This window comes from Uloborus diversus, chromosome 10 (genome assembly GCF_026930045.1).
Source record: "Uloborus diversus isolate 005 chromosome 10, Udiv.v.3.1, whole genome shotgun sequence".
Taxonomy (NCBI): Eukaryota; Metazoa; Arthropoda; class Arachnida; order Araneae; family Uloboridae; genus Uloborus; species Uloborus diversus.
Window position 1 is genome coordinate 57219953 of NC_072740.1, and position 18043 is coordinate 57237995.

The 18043-nt window shown below is 32.2% G+C and overlaps 1 long non-coding RNA gene across 1 annotated transcript in view; it reads right to left on the reverse strand.

Annotated features, from left to right (window-relative positions):
- Positions 1 to 13375, reverse strand: part of LOC129231798 (uncharacterized) — a 40524-nt gene extending 27149 nt beyond the window's left edge. The window contains exons 1-2 of the long non-coding RNA XR_008581298.1: positions 13261 to 13375; positions 552 to 669 (exon numbers count right to left, since the gene is read on the reverse strand). This is a non-coding gene — a long non-coding RNA (uncharacterized LOC129231798). The remainder of the gene's footprint in view (positions 1 to 551; positions 670 to 13260) is intronic.
- Between the last annotated feature and the right edge of the window lie 4668 nt (positions 13376 to 18043).

Sequence of the window (18043 nt, forward strand, 5' to 3'; positions counted from 1 at the left end):
TTTCTTGGTAACCAAATGTTTTGGTACAAAGTTTTGCAACGAAGCAATAATTATGTTTTAGAAGCTTCCACACTTTAAATGAAAGAAAAGCATATTAAAATTATCATTAATACTTTGTTGATCAAACTAATGCATATTTATTTCGTGGCATTGATGCTTACAGCAATGAACTCTTAACAGCAAGCGTGAAAAGTTTTCTTTTTAGTACGCGAAAATTTTCACGCTCAATGAAAACTAAAACTTTCTTGTCTTTTGTGGGAGATATTGTGCTTACGATAGGTTAACTAAAATATATTCCTTAGAAAAACGCTTTTAGAAAGCGAACTCTATCTTTGACTTTCTTATCAACTACATTGGGAACAACTTTTGAACATGCATTTGATGAAATGCTTATGAGGGGAGAAAAAGTTTTTGGATTTGCATACCAGTTTCTTTTTTCTTTTTCTATCAAAATCTTCCGACGGATCAATTTCGGTTCAAACAAAAGGGCCGAAAAAATCGCTTCTACTTCGTAAGTTTCTTGTTATGAATGCAAAGTTTCTGTTCCTTACCTTTTCCCGTTCTTCATCATTAGCTGCAGCACCTTAGCCCGATGTTTCTCGTGTGCTTTGCTCCACAGGTAATCAGTTAGGTCCATCCCCATTGCTGTTTGAGAAGACAGAAACGTGACTATAAAAGAGATACGGGAAGAAAAACATTCTTAACTATAGCAATAAATGTTAAATAATCTCCTTAACCTCAAAAATGTATGAATAGAGCTTACTTTTACACGTGGTTTACTTTTCATTATCCGAATCCTAGTCTTCTTTCAATCTTAGTTTTTTTATTTATCTGCTTCTTACGAGATTACTTTTGGATGATTGGAAATTAGCTAGTATTAGGTAATTTTCAAGCATCCAATCGGGAAAATTAGCTGGAAATATGTTTAGTAGATAGTATGAAGTAAATTTATTGTCCTAACTTGCCCTTCTATTATCGATTCCATCCCCATTGCTGTTTTTGAGAAGTCAGAAACGTGACTATAAAAGAGATACGGGAAGAAAGACATACTTAACTATAGCAATGAATGTTTAATCTCCCTAACATCAAAAATATATGAATAGAGCTTACTTTTACACGTGGTCTACTTTTCATTATCCGAATCCTAGTTTTTCAATCTCAGTTTTTTTATTTGCTGATCCTTACCAGAGATGACTTTTGGATGATTAGAAATTATTTGGTATTAACTGATTTTCAAGCATCCAATCGGAAAAATTAGCTGGAAATATGTTTAGTAGATATTATGGAGTAAATTTATTGTCCTAAACTTAGCCCTTTCTATTATCGGTATCCCCATTGCTGTTTGAGAAGAAAGAAACGTGACTATAGATGAAAAATAGGAAGAAAAATACACTTAACGATAGAAAGGAATGTTAAATAATCTCCTTAACCAAAAAAATGTATGAATAGGACTTGATTTCATACGAAGTTACCAGAATCCTAGTTTTCAATCTTAGTTTTTTTTTTCATTGACCTAATCTTTTCCAGAGATGACTTGAGATGAGATAGGATGATTGAAAATTTACTGGGGTTGGCTAATTTTCAATCATCTAAGCCTGAAAATTAGTTAGAAATATCTTAAGTGGATATTAAGGAGTAAATATGTCATCTTAAATTTGCTCTTTCTATTATGAAATTAAAGGAATCTTCCTTAATGTAAAAACAAAATGCAATTTTCAAATGCTAACCAAAATAACTTGGAACATTACAAAACATTTCTGTGCTCACCAGTATAATGTATAGTCGATGCAGGTAGCATAGGACGTTGTTTATATCTAATTTTAAACAGAATGAACAATTAAAAATAATTCCTGCTATATTGACTTTATAAATTACTTAACATATTTGAATGCTTAAATACTTAATGAAATTAAAATGTTACTTATAAGTCAAGGTTTATAGTACAAAATGAGTAAAATGCAGTATTGTGAAAAAAAAAAGAGCAGCTGTACAAAATGCGGGATCAAACAACCTAAGCAGGATTAAGTAAAATTAAGCTATTTTTCTCCCTTCAGACTAGAGAACGTTTAGATTACTTGAAGAACTTGAGTAGTTATGCTACTTTAACTCAAAAGAAAGGTTTTGTGGTAGGGGGCATTCCTTCAAATATACAAAGCAGAAATTAAACCTTTACTAGCAACGCACAAAAAAAAAAAAAAAAAAGAAAAAGAAAAGAAAAAAAATTCACAGTACTTTATGGTGTGTGAAAGATGTTTAGTTCGCGTCATAATAAGCAAGAACTCAAGATACGGATAAGGCAGTAAACTGAGATATTAATTGCGGTAACTAAATCAAAGCGAAAGTTGAATTTAATAATATCCTAAAACTTTTTTCTTTGATTTAGGAGGAGTTTTTTTTATCACCAGGAGCACAGATTAAAATTACAAATATTTGAAATAAATCAAACGCTTATCAATATTTAGCTTTCTTGAAATATTTTAAAAAAAGACTATTTAAAATTTATTTAGTTCTTATAAAAGTCTCCCTTAGATTTTTTTCTCTTGACATATTTTTAAATATTTTAAATTAGCAATAGATTTTTTTTTAAAAAATGTTCATAATCAATAAGAAACCAAAGAAAACCATAATAAGAGGAAAATCTTTTCATTTGTAACTTAATTTGAAATGAACTTCTTCTTATGTAAAACTTGTTATAATAATATTGCATTATTTCAGCTTTTTTTTTTTAAATTAGAAACACGAGCTGATAAAATTTGAACTTTCAGTTCTGAATCACATGAAATGTTTTTTCCAAATGAGAAAAATTGTAAAAACATATTTTTCAACTAATAAAACACTAGGCCAGGAAGATCTTAGGGAAGAAAGACGGAATGCCAATGCTCCTATTATACGAGAAAATCACGCGTTTAATGATCAAAACCCCAGTCTTTCCCCGTTAAACAGTAAACCTTTAGGAGATTTTCGTCTCTATCCTTCTCCCTTCTTGCCTGTTTAAATAGAGTACATAATTCCACTCTACAAACGCTATACACGAGGCAACATAGTTGAATCAACTGTCGAACGGGCGGTTATCAGGAAGTGTAACCTGGTAGAAAAGTGAAGGAATCACCCGGCATCTTTACACTATAGTCAAGTAGTGATTGCAATACCGATATACCGGTATACCAAATACCGGTATTTGGAGCTATTTTGCAATTTCATAATACCGGTATTTGTTGGGGTAGAGAGAATACCGGTATTTCGGTATTAGCTAAAAATAATAGTTTTTAATTAAAAAGTTTTAAATTTAAATAACTAGATATCTACCGTTGTTTCATATATAAATTTCTTTTTCGATGAGACACAGTACCAAAATCTATTAAAGAAAAAATTTGGATTCAAAATCACGAATTTGTAGAACATCAATGAGTAAAAATAGCGGAAAGATTACAAAATGATATTTTCATCACTAGATGGTGTGATGAATTGTACTTTCGTGAGTTTATGTGAACCACGTTTTTTTTTTCTTTTTTTTCTCCAATTAATAGACTTGTCCTCCTGTGAAAATTAATCTTAAGTCAGTGTAATGAAAAGTTGGAATTTAAGTGTTGTGCGATGAACAACTTATTCCAACCATCAATTGCAGCAATTTTATATGATATTTTTTTTAAATATTTGTCACAACTTTACTGAATTTTGAGAAAAACTTTTTCTTGTTAGTATAGCGAACAGTAATGTGCTGTCACCGGTATTAGCGTGCTGTTCTGTCTCGCTATTCAGGTTTACACTTAGCGAGGTAACATTTATACAGTAGTGGTCAGACTTATAAGGACAGCAGAAAATTGCACAGAAAAAAAGTTATTTCAGAAATAATTCCGTGAAATTTATACAAAGTGCCTTTTTATGGTAGAAATAGTTGTAGAAAGCAAAATATTTAACAATATAAAATATAAATGTTTTGCCTTGATTAATAAAAAAATATATCACAGTTAAAACTGGACAAAATTATTAGGACAACGAGCATTTTGTCTGAAAAATCCTGTCAATCAATAATTTCTCCCGTCTTTTCAATCACTTTTATCAGTCTTGATGCCATGGAAGTTGAAGAACGTTCTTGAAAAATTTTATTTTGGCTTTTTCGATGGAGAAAATAAGTTCTTAAGTTTCGACATTAATTGCCATTTTTTCATGCTTCGGGTGCCAGAATGCCTCACAAAGTTACCATTAAACTTAGATCGAGCCTTTTGTCTGACCAGTACAGCAATTTCACGGAATAAGCATTAAACGATGATTTTGAGGTTTAAGAAACACGTAATTAGGCATTACCCTGCTGGAACAAATTGTCTGAAATAGTATTTAACGGTGTTTTTGGTTTTAAAAAATACTACTCAGTACATCAATATCACTCTCAAAATTCATTCTGCCATGTACAAAATACATTGGTTTAGTTTCCGTCCGTGGCGAAACTTCCACCCACAGATCACTACTGAGCCGCCTCTAAAAATGTACGTGTTGAGATTTTTTTTCCCTTCACAGAGATCGTACCAGAAGTAGCAAAAAATTTCTAGTCCATCTTAATTAAACTTTTTCGCGTCAGAAAAGATTACATTGTCCCATACATACGAAAATAAATATCGATTAGCTCAAGGATTAACTTCCTGACTTCTTCCATATCTCGGGCCGTGTTCTCATATGGTAAAAACGACTCAACCAGAAGACAAAAAATGCTCAATCCCTGTCTTTCTCGTGTTGCATACTGATTTGTCTACCGGTCGTTTCGACCATAGCAGAATGCGGATCCTGTTTTGTTTGCTTACTTTCCCGTAAAAGCATAAAATCAAAGATCTGTTAAGAACTGAACGAACCTACATCCTGAAACAAACATCGATTTCTAACATCAGATGAATACGGTTAAGGTAGACCCACGGTGTACTTGTGACAAGCGACATTTTTAAAAAGTTCGTCCAAGGATTAAAAAAAATTATTTTATCAAGACATATGCGAACATTTAGTTTCAGGAACCTTTAAATAGTTATAAGAAAATACCCCGTCAACAATCATACAATTCTACGAGACTGTTCAAAATCTCAAAAAAAAAAAAAAAAATAATAATAATAAAATAAATAAATAAATAAAAATAAATAAATAAAAATTTGGCATTGATCCAAAAGGCTTGCGTCCCTCAAAGAAATTATTGCGGCAAGTGTAAATCTACATGCAATATACCGACAGCTTGGTTATCCTATCCAGGGACTGCAGTTTCGTCCTTGTTATGGACTCATCTGTCTGGGATAGGAAATAACCGAGCTGGAGGCAGATGTTTTTTCATTGAAGCAAGGAGCAACAAAATGTTTCAACACTGATGAATCCATTTTTATTACTAGTAAGAATGAGTGTGTGTACTCGTGTACGCGTGTTCAATATCATATTCCTTATTTACAAAATTTTTAAATATTTTCCTACATTTATAAAAGTATAGTAAAAGCAGAGAGTGGTACTTTCAAATATGAAGAAATGTGATGCTGGTTATGGAAGGGGGAAAGCATGACAGCAGATTTGTTCCCCAGATGACCAGAATGGAAAATGTCCCAAAGGTGATTCTAGAACTTGTAAAATGATCATGTAAAAAAAGTAACTGTTCTACAGTTTTATGCAAAAGCAGATGCATCAGATTACAGTATAAAATTCGTATTAGCAATATTTTTCTGAAATGGTTTAGTACATAAAAAATATTTTAGTGGTTATTTTAAACGTATCTTTTCTCTCAAACGTTGTCAAATGAGTGCCTATGCGTTGATATCTGAAAATATAATTCTACATTCTTCTTTTTAGTTAACTGTTTTGGTAGCAAATGATTGCAATGGGAAATATGTAGTTTTTTCGGTTCTTTTATAAATTTATTATGTTTGTTCGTTTAAAAGAATGTTTGTTTCGTTTAAAAATCCTTTTTATTATCTGAAACCGAAACAAATAAGTTTACAAAACTAGAACTATATTAAGCAGTCCATAAGAAACTAATAGGTCCATTTGTCATTATGTTATCATTTGGATGAATACACATTAAAAATATTTCTCTTATTTTCGTAACATAAAAATTGAGGCACTATATTCCAGGCCACTCACAATTGAAAGGCAGACCGAATACGTTCAGGTTGAGTATCAGGGGCTTATATAATTTACAGCACATTCGTAATTGTATAAATATCCATTAGGATTATAACTATAAACTATGAAAAATTGTTGCGGTCACATAAATTATGAAGAAATTGCTTGTTAAGATAAACAAGTTATTGTTCAATTAAATCCCCCCCCCCTGATCGGAAAACAACAAAAACAGTGCCTACTTACATGAAAAACTATTAAATTTTCAATGCCAAAAGACCCCCCTGACCTCCAAACGACAGCCCTGGGTAAAGGGTACAAATTCATTATGGGAAGGGTAATATTGAGAGAACGATAAAATGCACAAGGATGCATTTGTATTATTTCTTCAAAATTAGGAACCCCCCCACCTTTACAGCACAAATGATGGGTTTGGTTACAAAGAACCGTGTATCTATGGAAAGATCATCCGCAGCCGGATAAATTTTCATTCATAAACTCACATCTTTTACATTGAAAAAGGAGCTCTTAATGGCTCCGAAACAAGTGTCTGCAATCTAATTCGGATTTTTATGCGTTATAATGTTGTTATTAATGAATTTCAGCATTTTAAGCCTTGAAAACTTGTTGTAAACTGACGAATGCTGAATATATAACTGTTTTTTGTTTGCAGTTATATCCGCCCCACTGCCCCCTACTAGGGTGGGTCGAAAAACATTTTTTCTTCCTAATCAATTTCTAATAGCGCGGAAAACTTGCGCATTAGCATCCTAATAACGGGAAAAATAATTAAAAAAATTATTTTAAAAATTGAAATCGCGCAAGATCCCTCAAGTTGAGAAAAAACAGGAAAAATCGGCAATTTTTAAAGACGTGTATTTTTATCAAAAAATAATTTATTTCATTTCTAATACACTTCGTAGTTACCGGAATGTATCGAAAAAACTTGGGGGCACTTGGTCGATCATTTGAATTCGCGCAGAAAGCCTTAAAATACCATTTTTAAAGTAAAACTCATATTATTTCAAAAACTGTTAAGCTGACACAAAATTATAAAAATACACTATTAAACATCCGTTTTTATGTTTTTAATGCATCTCTCTTATGTTGAAATGACTCAGAACTCACCACGGTGCAGGCCCGCCATTTCAAATTTTTCCAGGGGGAGGGAGAGTCAAAGGGTGCAAATTCAATGGAAGTTTCAACGGAAAACAGCAAAACTCACGCCCACCCAACGGTAAATTTATTTATTTTTCAAAGCCGTGGTGGGAAGGGTGGGACTTGGTTACGTTGAACAGACTAAACGTGCTCTCACAAGCACCGTCTGAAACTGAAAGAGCACGAAAACTATGTTAAACATAAAGAACTTGCTCGTTCTTCCATCGCTCAGCATTGTTGGACTTCTGGTCACTGTTCTGATTTTTCATCTGCAAAGATTATTTGTAAGTGTTCTTCGGTTTATGACCTCGATTTCTGGGAAGCTTACTATATTTGGAAAAATTCTCATTCTCTTGTCAATGATTTTTCCAGCACTCCATTTTTTCATGATATTTAGAAGCAATTTCTATAATTGCCTTTCCTGTTTCTTCGGTTGTCTCGTACTCTTCTTGTCTCCTGGCTTCTGATTGGTTGTCTCTCCCCCTGCTTTGAGCCCGGAGTGTACATGCTGTTCGCTGATTGGTTGTTTGATGTCCTGTTCCTGTATTCTTATTAGTTGGCCCTCTTTGGTATAAATACCGGTGTCCGCTTGGTTGTTGTCCGTTCTCTCGCAACTTCTGGTTGTGTTGGTGATCTTTTTGCACTGATGAAGAGGCTCCATTGTAGCCATGAAATAGCTATATGCTGTATTTTCTCCAATATTTGTGTATTATTTACGTTTTTTTTTCACCCTAATCACATTGGGTTTATAGCTAATTAAATACAGAAACTATTTAGTCATCTTCTTCATCACTGTTAGATTTTGCTAACAAAAATAAAGTATTTCTTTTCGCATACTTGTCACGAGACTGCGTTTTGACATTTAAGACATTGAACCCTGTATTGTCCTTTTTTCGATTGGTTGTGTAGTTTCAAACAATAGAAGCAAGGACAATTTTCTACTTCGTAAACTAAATCGTTCATTAATTTCATTTTTACAGAGTGTACTAACTTTTTCCCTGTCGCAGGTTTTGGTTTCATACCTACTTTTTTCTTTGATGTCTTATATTTCTGCTTCAATAGAAACTTGTATATTTTCAAGTGATTTCTCCTGTTTTTTTTTTTTTTTTACTTTTCTTTTTTTCAGCTTCTAACTGCTCTTGTCTGAGGTCTTCTTTAATCGGAATATCAGTTAGGAGAAAAAAAAGAGGATGCTCACAATCCTTTCCTGGTTCCTAGGCTTTGGTCCTACTTTTTCAAATGGTCTCAGTTGGTATAATAATCAATATGTGACGATGTGGAAGGCCTAGTACGAGAAATACTTGGATTACCGATAAGCCTTTTCATTATTTTGACATCTAGCGTGGTTCTGTTAGTGTTTTGAACGTAATGTCTTATCATGTTTAAAATGAAGAAAATGTATTACAGTCTGAATAGTGTATCAAGTTCGAGTTGCACAGGCATGAGGACAACACTATATGATTCTAAGCTATAAGATGCGAATCTGTTACTTAATTAAAAACGAATGGTGATTTTCAAAACTAAATAACCTGAAAATGCTAAAGGTTTGAGACAGTACAGAGCGAAAAAAGCGTCCGGGGTTCGTTTTGAAGTAAGACAGAGTAGTAAAACACAGTAAGAACGTGCGTAAATGGGCCCCGATGAAAATGCGTAAACGTGTCCCGTCGGTAAGTTTGGATTTATTTTTGATGTTCAACAAAATTTTATAACTTTTCGGTCCATATAAATACAATTCTCAAAATAGGATAAAATTCTGCTATTTTTTACATATTTATTTGTTTTTAACGAAGTATTATTTATTCACAATAAGCTTCAAAACGTTTAACACAAAATTTACTCTGCTCGGTAGAAAACACATTTTTTTATCCGCATGCTAAACCGAAGCTCGACTGATGCTCAAAAACTTGTGAGAATATTTGCTAGGGAGTAGCATCAATTTGGTATGGCTGTTGGCTCTCCATTTATAACGCGTTTTGAAAAAAGGGCACTGCGTGACGTACCCAATGCATAAATGTGCCCCGGTCTACCGTAGACTTTTGCTTTAAAAATGGTATTTTAAGGAATTCAACTGATCGACGAAGTGCCCCGAAATTTTTCTATACATTTCGATAACCCCAAAGTGTGTTTTCTATACCATTAGAAATGAAGTAAATTATTTTTTGAAAACAATACACGTCTATAAAAATGACTGATTTTTTCTATTTTTTCTCCGCCCTAGAGCTCTTGCGCGATTTCAAGTTTTTTAATAACTTTTAAAATTATTTTACCCGTTATTAGGATGCCAATGCGCAAGTTTTCCGCCCTATTAGAAATTGATTAAGAAAAAAAATTGTTTCTCAACCCACCCTAACCCTTACGCTATTTTCGGGGTTGGCAACATCCGAATTCGTTTTTCTTGTGTCAGTATCTTTCAGGAAATATATTCTCGTAATTGTATCAAAAAAATTGAACGGCAAACCACTTGCTCCCCGGCGCAGTTATAACTACCCCCCCCCCCTCCCCGCACCATTTTTGGTGTTGTCAACATCTAAATTCGTTTTCGTCGTTTCAATACCTCTCCAAAAGACTAATTCCCATAATTTTATCACAAAAATCGCGCAGATGCTAAAATTAGACCAGTTGCTCCTCCACTAGAAAGGAACATTCAGTTAACATCCTTCTGAATGGGTAGACAGATGAAAAGTTCAAAAACATGGGCATTTGTCGCAAGCACAGGTCCCCCATCTTTCTAAGGAGCACCATTTTATTATTATTTTTTTTAAAGACATGCATGACATTAAAACTGCAGTAAACCCTCGATTTACGCGAGTTTATTTTACGCGGTTTTGATTATTCAAGGTTTAAGATTTTACATCATTATTTTATTTTATACGGATGTGTTTTGGTTTTACGTGGATGCGGCAATGCAAACAGAGAATTTTTCCATCTTTCAAAATCCTAACTCCTAAGGTTGCAGATTACACGTAATAAACTGCATTTTTGCCGTGCTAATAATCAAGCTAGGGCCACTGGAGACGTTTTATGCAATTGGTTCCATAGCTCTTTCCAGAAGTAAAGTTATTAAACTCATACAGTTCAAAACTCACTGGAAGAAGAATTTTTAGGAGTGACAAAAGAAGACAAGACCAACGAGTATACCAACATTCATGACACAATACCAAAAACGTACACATTGAAAATTTTGAACCATTCCGTGACAATAGCAAATGATATTTCTGATTTTTTAGTGAAGGAAGATTTTATCATGGAAATGACGCGTTGATGCTCTGCAAAGAACTACAGAGAAAAAATCTTAATAGCAGCTAAAATACTATCATAGCCAGCTCCTTTTCAAAAAAACAAAATTAATTTATGTTTTCTTTATGCATGTTGTGCATATGTATCGATATAAGTACACATTAAACTTTTTATAAAATTAGTCATCACTATAATGAAGTTTTTTTTTTTATCTATGAAACGTAAACCCTATTCTAACACTACTATCAAGTCTTAATTTACGTGGTTTTGATTTACGCGGCATTTACGTGAAACGCAAGATCTTCAGTAAAGAAATTTACAGCATAAATTATTTCTATTCAAGTTACGTTTGCAATAAATTACAGTTTTAATTATATTTGCATCATTCAATTGAATGAATAGGAGAAACTAGGGAGGTTTGGCCTGCTTTTCATGAACACATCTTTGTACTTTTTTCTGACCGTTAAAAACAAAAACACAATTATTTTTTGTTTCAGTTGTGTATTAATTTTTCTACTAGTATTTTTTCAAGAGTGTCCAAACTGGACAAACCTCCCACTTGAGTTAGGTTTAACGCATCATAAAGGATACTCAGGAAAACAATGATGCTCGCACAATTTCATGTCAAATGCAATGCTATTCAAAGTATCGAAAACAATTACACTTAAGGAAGTACCATAAATTGTTAAATAAATTTAATTTGAATCAGTATAGATATTATGACTTCCAGAAATGTCACAGTCAAATTTAATTTTCAAAGCAATTCTTTCTGTGCAGTGATCATTGGATGAGGGAGCTTAATGTCCTCTGTTTTGGACACCTGTAACAACATCTTATTTTGAGGACAAATAAAAGTGAAGCTACATGCATCAGATCTTCTCTGAAAATAAATAGAAAATTCATGTCTATTTACTTTCAAGGAGCAACCAATATAATGTAAAAAAGTATAGGTGGTTAAAAAAGTCACAACAAATCTACAACTTCAACGATACAACAGTTGCTTGGAAGTCTTTCAGATAATCAGCTACATACATCACTTGAGATGTGAAATTATTTTAGTTCAGATTCATTATCTGAAGAAAAATCTAATCTTAACTCTTTTGTTTGTTTGTGGTCTTTTCCTTACTATTTCCAGAATTTTCCTTTATCTGTTCTATATTGTGCATCTTTTTGGTTAAAACTTTGGTAAGAGTATCTGTGAACGTCCTTGATTTGATACGTTTTCTACCACATTTGCCTTCTTTAGGTCCTTATTTTATTGAGTTTCATATTATGAAATAAAAAGTACTTCAGGTACAATAAAATAAATACTGAAATCTAGAAAGGAGTTGAATATCTTAATAAGTTTTCTAACAAATGAGAAAAGCAATTTTCAACTGTGTTTAGTTTAATTATGATAATGCAATAACAGGTAGTGCTTCAAATTAATATCAAGGAATTGATTGCAAGTTAAGAACAGAAACCTTCTATCATTTGAATTGAAAGGATTTCTTTTTAAAACTAATTGAATGTTGTATACAGGTTACAAATTCTTACACCATCAAATGAAACTAAATGGTAAGATTTGACCAGTTGAAGAAAAAAAAGGGTCAAAAAGTACCACCGAACTAAAAAAAAAACGCTTTTTTTTTCTTATTGTTACTACAAAAACAGATTAAACCACATTTGATAAATTCAGAAACATTATCAAAAACCCTATGTTTACTTCAATGGAAAGGAGAAAGATCAACCCTCACATTCGGGCATTGATATTTCGTTATTTTCTCTTTTAGTGACTCCTGTGCACATTTCGTGCATATATGTGTAGTGCTGCATATGCACCACAGGATCATATCCTCCCCCAGATACTCCAGTGTTCAAATAAACACACCGAATCCTTTTAAAAAGACGAGCCATGCTCATATTGGGGCACAATCTACTTTTACAAGTTATAAAATCACAGGAAAAAAATGACGCTACACAAATATATTTTTTTCTTTCAATTCTTCAACTACATAAATTAGGCTTTTAGAACATTAAAAACTTTTTTTATACTAGTAAGCTACGGTGAAGCATAAAGAAACAAAAGTTACTGTAAAATAAGATCAGGTAGTTAAGACAAAACTCTTCTGTAATATCTTTTGCTACACTGTTGCCTGGTGATAACAAATTGCTTGTTGATAATGCTTTATCATCAGTTAAGCTTTTTGATGATGACGAAATCACGACCTAGAGAATTTTTGTTACACGTACTACATCAAAAATGGAGGAGGGGATCTTGTTAGTCTATGTGACTTTATTTGGCACACCGACATTCGATGGTTTTCCTAAAAGTATCCTTCAAATTCACGAAAATGATTAGATTTCTTTCTAAAATGCCAATCTCTTTAACAGGTGTTTGGCTCATAACAAGCAGAATTTACCAAGAAACTTGACCTAACTTTCAGAAAACGTCGCATCATAAAAGAGAAATATTATACGGAAATTTGAATTAAAAAACTATTGAACGTTTGATAAAATATGATCATTCAAACGATTAACCTTTTCACTTCGGATGCGCAAAATAAAGCAATTTGTAACCCGCATACTGTTATACATCTAGGAACAAAATAATGTATCTAATACGCTCTGTAAAATCAGCAAATTATTGAACAAATTATTGAGGAGAAATATAACGAAAATCAATACTGAGGATGAGGTGGAAACATTGTCTAACATTACTTGACGCATATAAAACTTATACCTAACTTTGACCTTAACTAGAAATTACACTAAATTTTAAAAATATCTATAGTTTTCGCTTACCTGTCCGTTTTCTTTGCGTCGTTTTCTTCAAGCCTCCAATAAAAAACGATTGTGCTGGAAAAGAACTCAGTAATCCTATGTCTTGAACTTTCGTTGACTCCATTAAACATTTCTGTTTGTCTTCGTACGATAGGGCAAATAGTAGCCGAGCAAACAAGACACAGACCACTGCTCCTGAGAATCCCACCCGATGCCGCATATCTGCAAATAAATCAAAGAATAATCCTTATCCATTCCGCATACATCTTCTAACCAACTCTTCTCTTAATGAATATTTCGCTCTCAAGAAGAAATATGTGAAATAATTGTATTTTACTCAATTTTGACTGGAATGAAGCTTTTGTTGGATTTTTTCAACTATAATAGAACAGATTTAATGCAGCGCAGTAGAACTTCGATAGTCCAAAATTCTTTTAACCGCAAACTCGTTTAACTGATGTTGGTTTCTTTAAATTTTATTTATTTATTTTTTTTGATAAGTAAACAATTAAACAATATCACTTTAAGACAGGGCCTGGTTACTGAATAGGCCGTGACCTAAGGTTCCACTATTGATGGAGTCCCAAATAGCAAAGCTTGTGTTAGTCCAATGGCTAAAATTGTTTTATTCAACGGTTAAAATGGTAAAGTTTGGATACAGGTGGCCCCAAAATATTTTGGCCTTGGTCCCCCAGACATCTTAATCGGATCCTGTTCTAAGATCACTAAATGCAGCCACTATTGTGACCACTGGATTATCCGTACATTTTATCACTTCTGATTTTTTTTTTCTATTTTTTATTTTTTTCAAACCTACCAGTAAACTTGTTTTGGCACAGTAAATAACTCTAGTTTTTAAAATGCTTTTGAACTCGGAAGCGATTGAATGCGCAAAGTGCAAGTAAGGTATTGTTTTATAATATATATATATATATATTAGGGTGGTCCTTATTTATATGGGGAAAAAAAATTCGGAATTCAACAAGTGACGCCCCCTAGTTTTGTGACACTATAATAAAAAGTAATCGATGCAAAATTTGAACTCGATTGGTCAATAATAACACGTGCCCCTAGGCCGTTGAACTTTGACACTTTTGATAATTTTCTCACAAATCTTCGAGTTTTTACTTCAGACCTCGTACATCGTTTCTCCTATGTTTTCAAAATATTTTTACAGCGAGGTAGCGCTAAAATTCATTTTTTTAATTACTTCATATCGTCTAAAGATTTTAAGAAATAGTGCTATAGAAACTTTACCTTAATCGTACGCTTTTCTCAATGTATATCAATCGTGTGCATTTTTTCCCCAATAGTCATAGACTGTCTGTAAAATACTAAATTGCTTTTGTGACTCATATTTGGTAAATTGATTGTGAAATTCCTCGATTAATTGTGCTCCTCTTTCAGTTGTATCATTCACAACTCTCAGCATTTTAACGATATATCTTCCCTTTAAATAGCTTCCTTCATTTTGCCATGAATCAAAACATCTGTTGGTGTTTGTAACATATCAAACAGTTTTATTGACTTGTAATTGATTCTATAAAGAAGAAGATCTTTACTAAGAAAGTATTCCAAATCATCTACTGTTATCTGAAATTTTTTGTACAGTCATCAGACACGTCTTCCTATTCAGCAAGCATTTTTTTGAAGTAATCTTTTCCAATCTTCAAAGTTAATTCCCTCATCCAATACAGACAAAGCTACTAGTTCATCCCCTAAGTACCATAAGTGGTTTAGGAATTTTTCAATCACTGCTTCTGCTGCATGTTTGTCATCATTTTGTACGCTGCAGGTTTTTTAGACACTAGACTTTTTATTAATTTAAAAGGTCTGGAATGGGTTACTGCGAAAAACCATATCTTCATACAACATTTAACTATAAAACAGCATTTACGGGCATTCTCTTCATGTAAGGTCAATTTATATTGTTTCCTAAATACATAAATATTCAAACAATAAATTCCTTTTGCTACCCATCTGGCTCACAGATAAGCTCCAGGTTGTCGAAAACATATCGCTGTAGGAGGGAAGACTTCACCATGAAATATTATTACACGTTATGAGAATTCTATGTAATATTTCTTAATTCCGCTTTCTACGAACAATAATATGTCATCAAATTCGTCTTTTAGAAATTAAGTGGTATGTGTTGTTTTTGAATTTTGAAGCGCTTAAATAATGGAATATCGAGTCTAGAACTAAGAAAGGCAAGAACTTCTTTAAAGACACTCTGCAATACGATTTCAAGTGCATGATGATACTAATACAAATGCAATATATCACCGTTCAACTTTTGCTCTCAAAAATTACATGCACAATTTATACGACCTGTATTGTAAGCCGCTGTATCAAACACTACAGCTTGAACAGTTAGCAATAAAGAGCAATCATCTAAGATATCATATGCAACTGAAGAAATATCTCAGAAATTCTGAGTAGCTGTTCAACTTTTAGACCTGAAAGCTATCATGGTAAGCCTACCGGCATTTTTTTCCAGTTACATCTGGATGTAGCTTTGTATCCCAGGGAATAACAAAAAATCTAAATTTAAATTCATGAAATGTGATTTTACCTCTCGAAGATTTTCTCTTGCTCTCTTATGGGATGTACGATTGATCATTAGGTTATTGGGATTTAAATTTACCGCATTTACATAGGCTGTTAATAAATGAGCAGCATCTTTGTCTCTAATATGGCATTTGTCTAACATTGATGAAATGTTAGCAGATATCAATAGTTGTCAAGCTTTTTTGCGTTGTGGTAAACCAGATATAGAAAAAAAGGTTCAACAGGTTAGGATAGATACCCATTTCGGTTTCTAAATCTTGTGAATTGCAAGAGGAATTTGATGATAATAAAGGACTATGCACTGAAATAGAAGACAGTTTAAAGTATAGATTTTTACATAATTCCGATCAGGAATTTTTTTTAATTTATATTTTAGATAAGGAAAATAGAGTTTTTTTTTATTGTAGGGTTATCGAGGATTTCTCAAAATTTAAATTTTAAGAATGCATATACATTTAAGTACATAACTAAAGAACAGCGAATTAAAATATAATTGTCATTACTTATATTTATGCTTTGGAAACCTAGTGACCCGATATGCCACACCTATTATACACAGAAAATTTTCTAAATCAACACCCCCAAAGCCTGGAGGAGGCAATTTGTTGCTGTCAAACGTCATTCATTAATGGCCTAGGCCGTTCATTAATGGCCTTTAGAATCCCTTGTGTCCATCTTGGTGGAAAGAAATGTTCCCCTGCCGCTTGGTTTGAAACGAGCGCGAATAGCGGTATGCCTGTCCCAGGGCCATTGGTGTACATGTACCCTATGTAATTTGTAAAATTTTACAGAATGAAAGTGAGAGAATGGGTTGTCTGGAAGTAGCAACATCTATTGAGGTTCAAAATTACCTTAAATATGAAACATTAGAATTATTTTTACATAAAAATGAGAAAATCCGCAATTTTTTCTTCGAAACTCAAAAAAGGAGGCCCTAGGGGCACGTGTTAATACTCATGGATTGACTTAAAATTTTGCATGGATCATTTATTTGTATAATGGAACAAATTGAGGGGGCGTCGTGTAAAATATCTACAACTTCAAAAATAAGGACCACCCTAATATATATATATATATATATATATATATATATATATATATATATATATATATATATATATATATATATATATATATATATATATATATATATATATATATATATATATATATATATATATAAAACACGTACTTTTGCTTAAAGTTAAGGAACAAAAAAATTAAGTTAACTCACTCCGAAGTAAACTGAAAAAAAAAAAAAAAAACTCACGTTTCTGCTATAACTAAATTTTAGTTAAACAGTTTTTTTTTTAATTTTTTTTCTTGAAATTTTAAATATTTCTAGCTGTTCTATCTACTTGAAAACTTGTATATATATACTGTAATCAACGTATACTTTAAACCTGTTCGAAACTATTTCAGGAATATGCTTTAATTAAAATTTTTCATTTTTGTAATTCGGTTTTAAAAAAAACCTTTTTTTTTTTAAATTAAATCTCTTCTGTATTCCTTTATAATATTTCATATTCATATGCTGATATTTTATAATAAATCTTTATTTTGTTTAAATATGTTGCATGATTTTGTAGTACATAATAAACAACTTCGATAAATTTAACTGTATTAACTGAAACTTAATTCGATTAGTCGTTTCAATATACTTTCAACATGAAAAGCTTATTCAAAAAATTTTACCAGCACAAACAAACATTTTTTCTACCTTTTTCTTTTTTTCTTCAAAAAGTTTTTGTCATTTGATGCAAGGGTGCATTAAAAATTTACAGATTGTTCCTTTAAAAAGATCAAGGCATCTTTAATAGAACCTTTGTACCCTTTTAAACGGCTTTTTGATTTTCTGCGTCTCATTGCTCGCAATTTAAGCATTATAGGACATTTAGATATGTCATATCAAAATGATTTTTACAAAATTTGCCGTTTTTAAATATAGGTTTCACTATTTTTATCACATACAATGGTAGAAAAAAAATCATGAAACAGTAAAATAAAACTTTTAGAATAAAAGAGTTTTCAAATCAAACCAATTTTTGAATGTATATTATTTATATAGGTTTTGAATTTGACGACCAACTTAAAACTAGTTTATTATCTTCGTTAAGATTCTAAAATTTCAACCCAATATCAGCTTATAGATTAATGTTCTTCCGTTACCTTATTCTCTGTCCTCTCATTACCAAAGTTTCTGCTCTTCCGTTACTATTACAAACCGTATAAA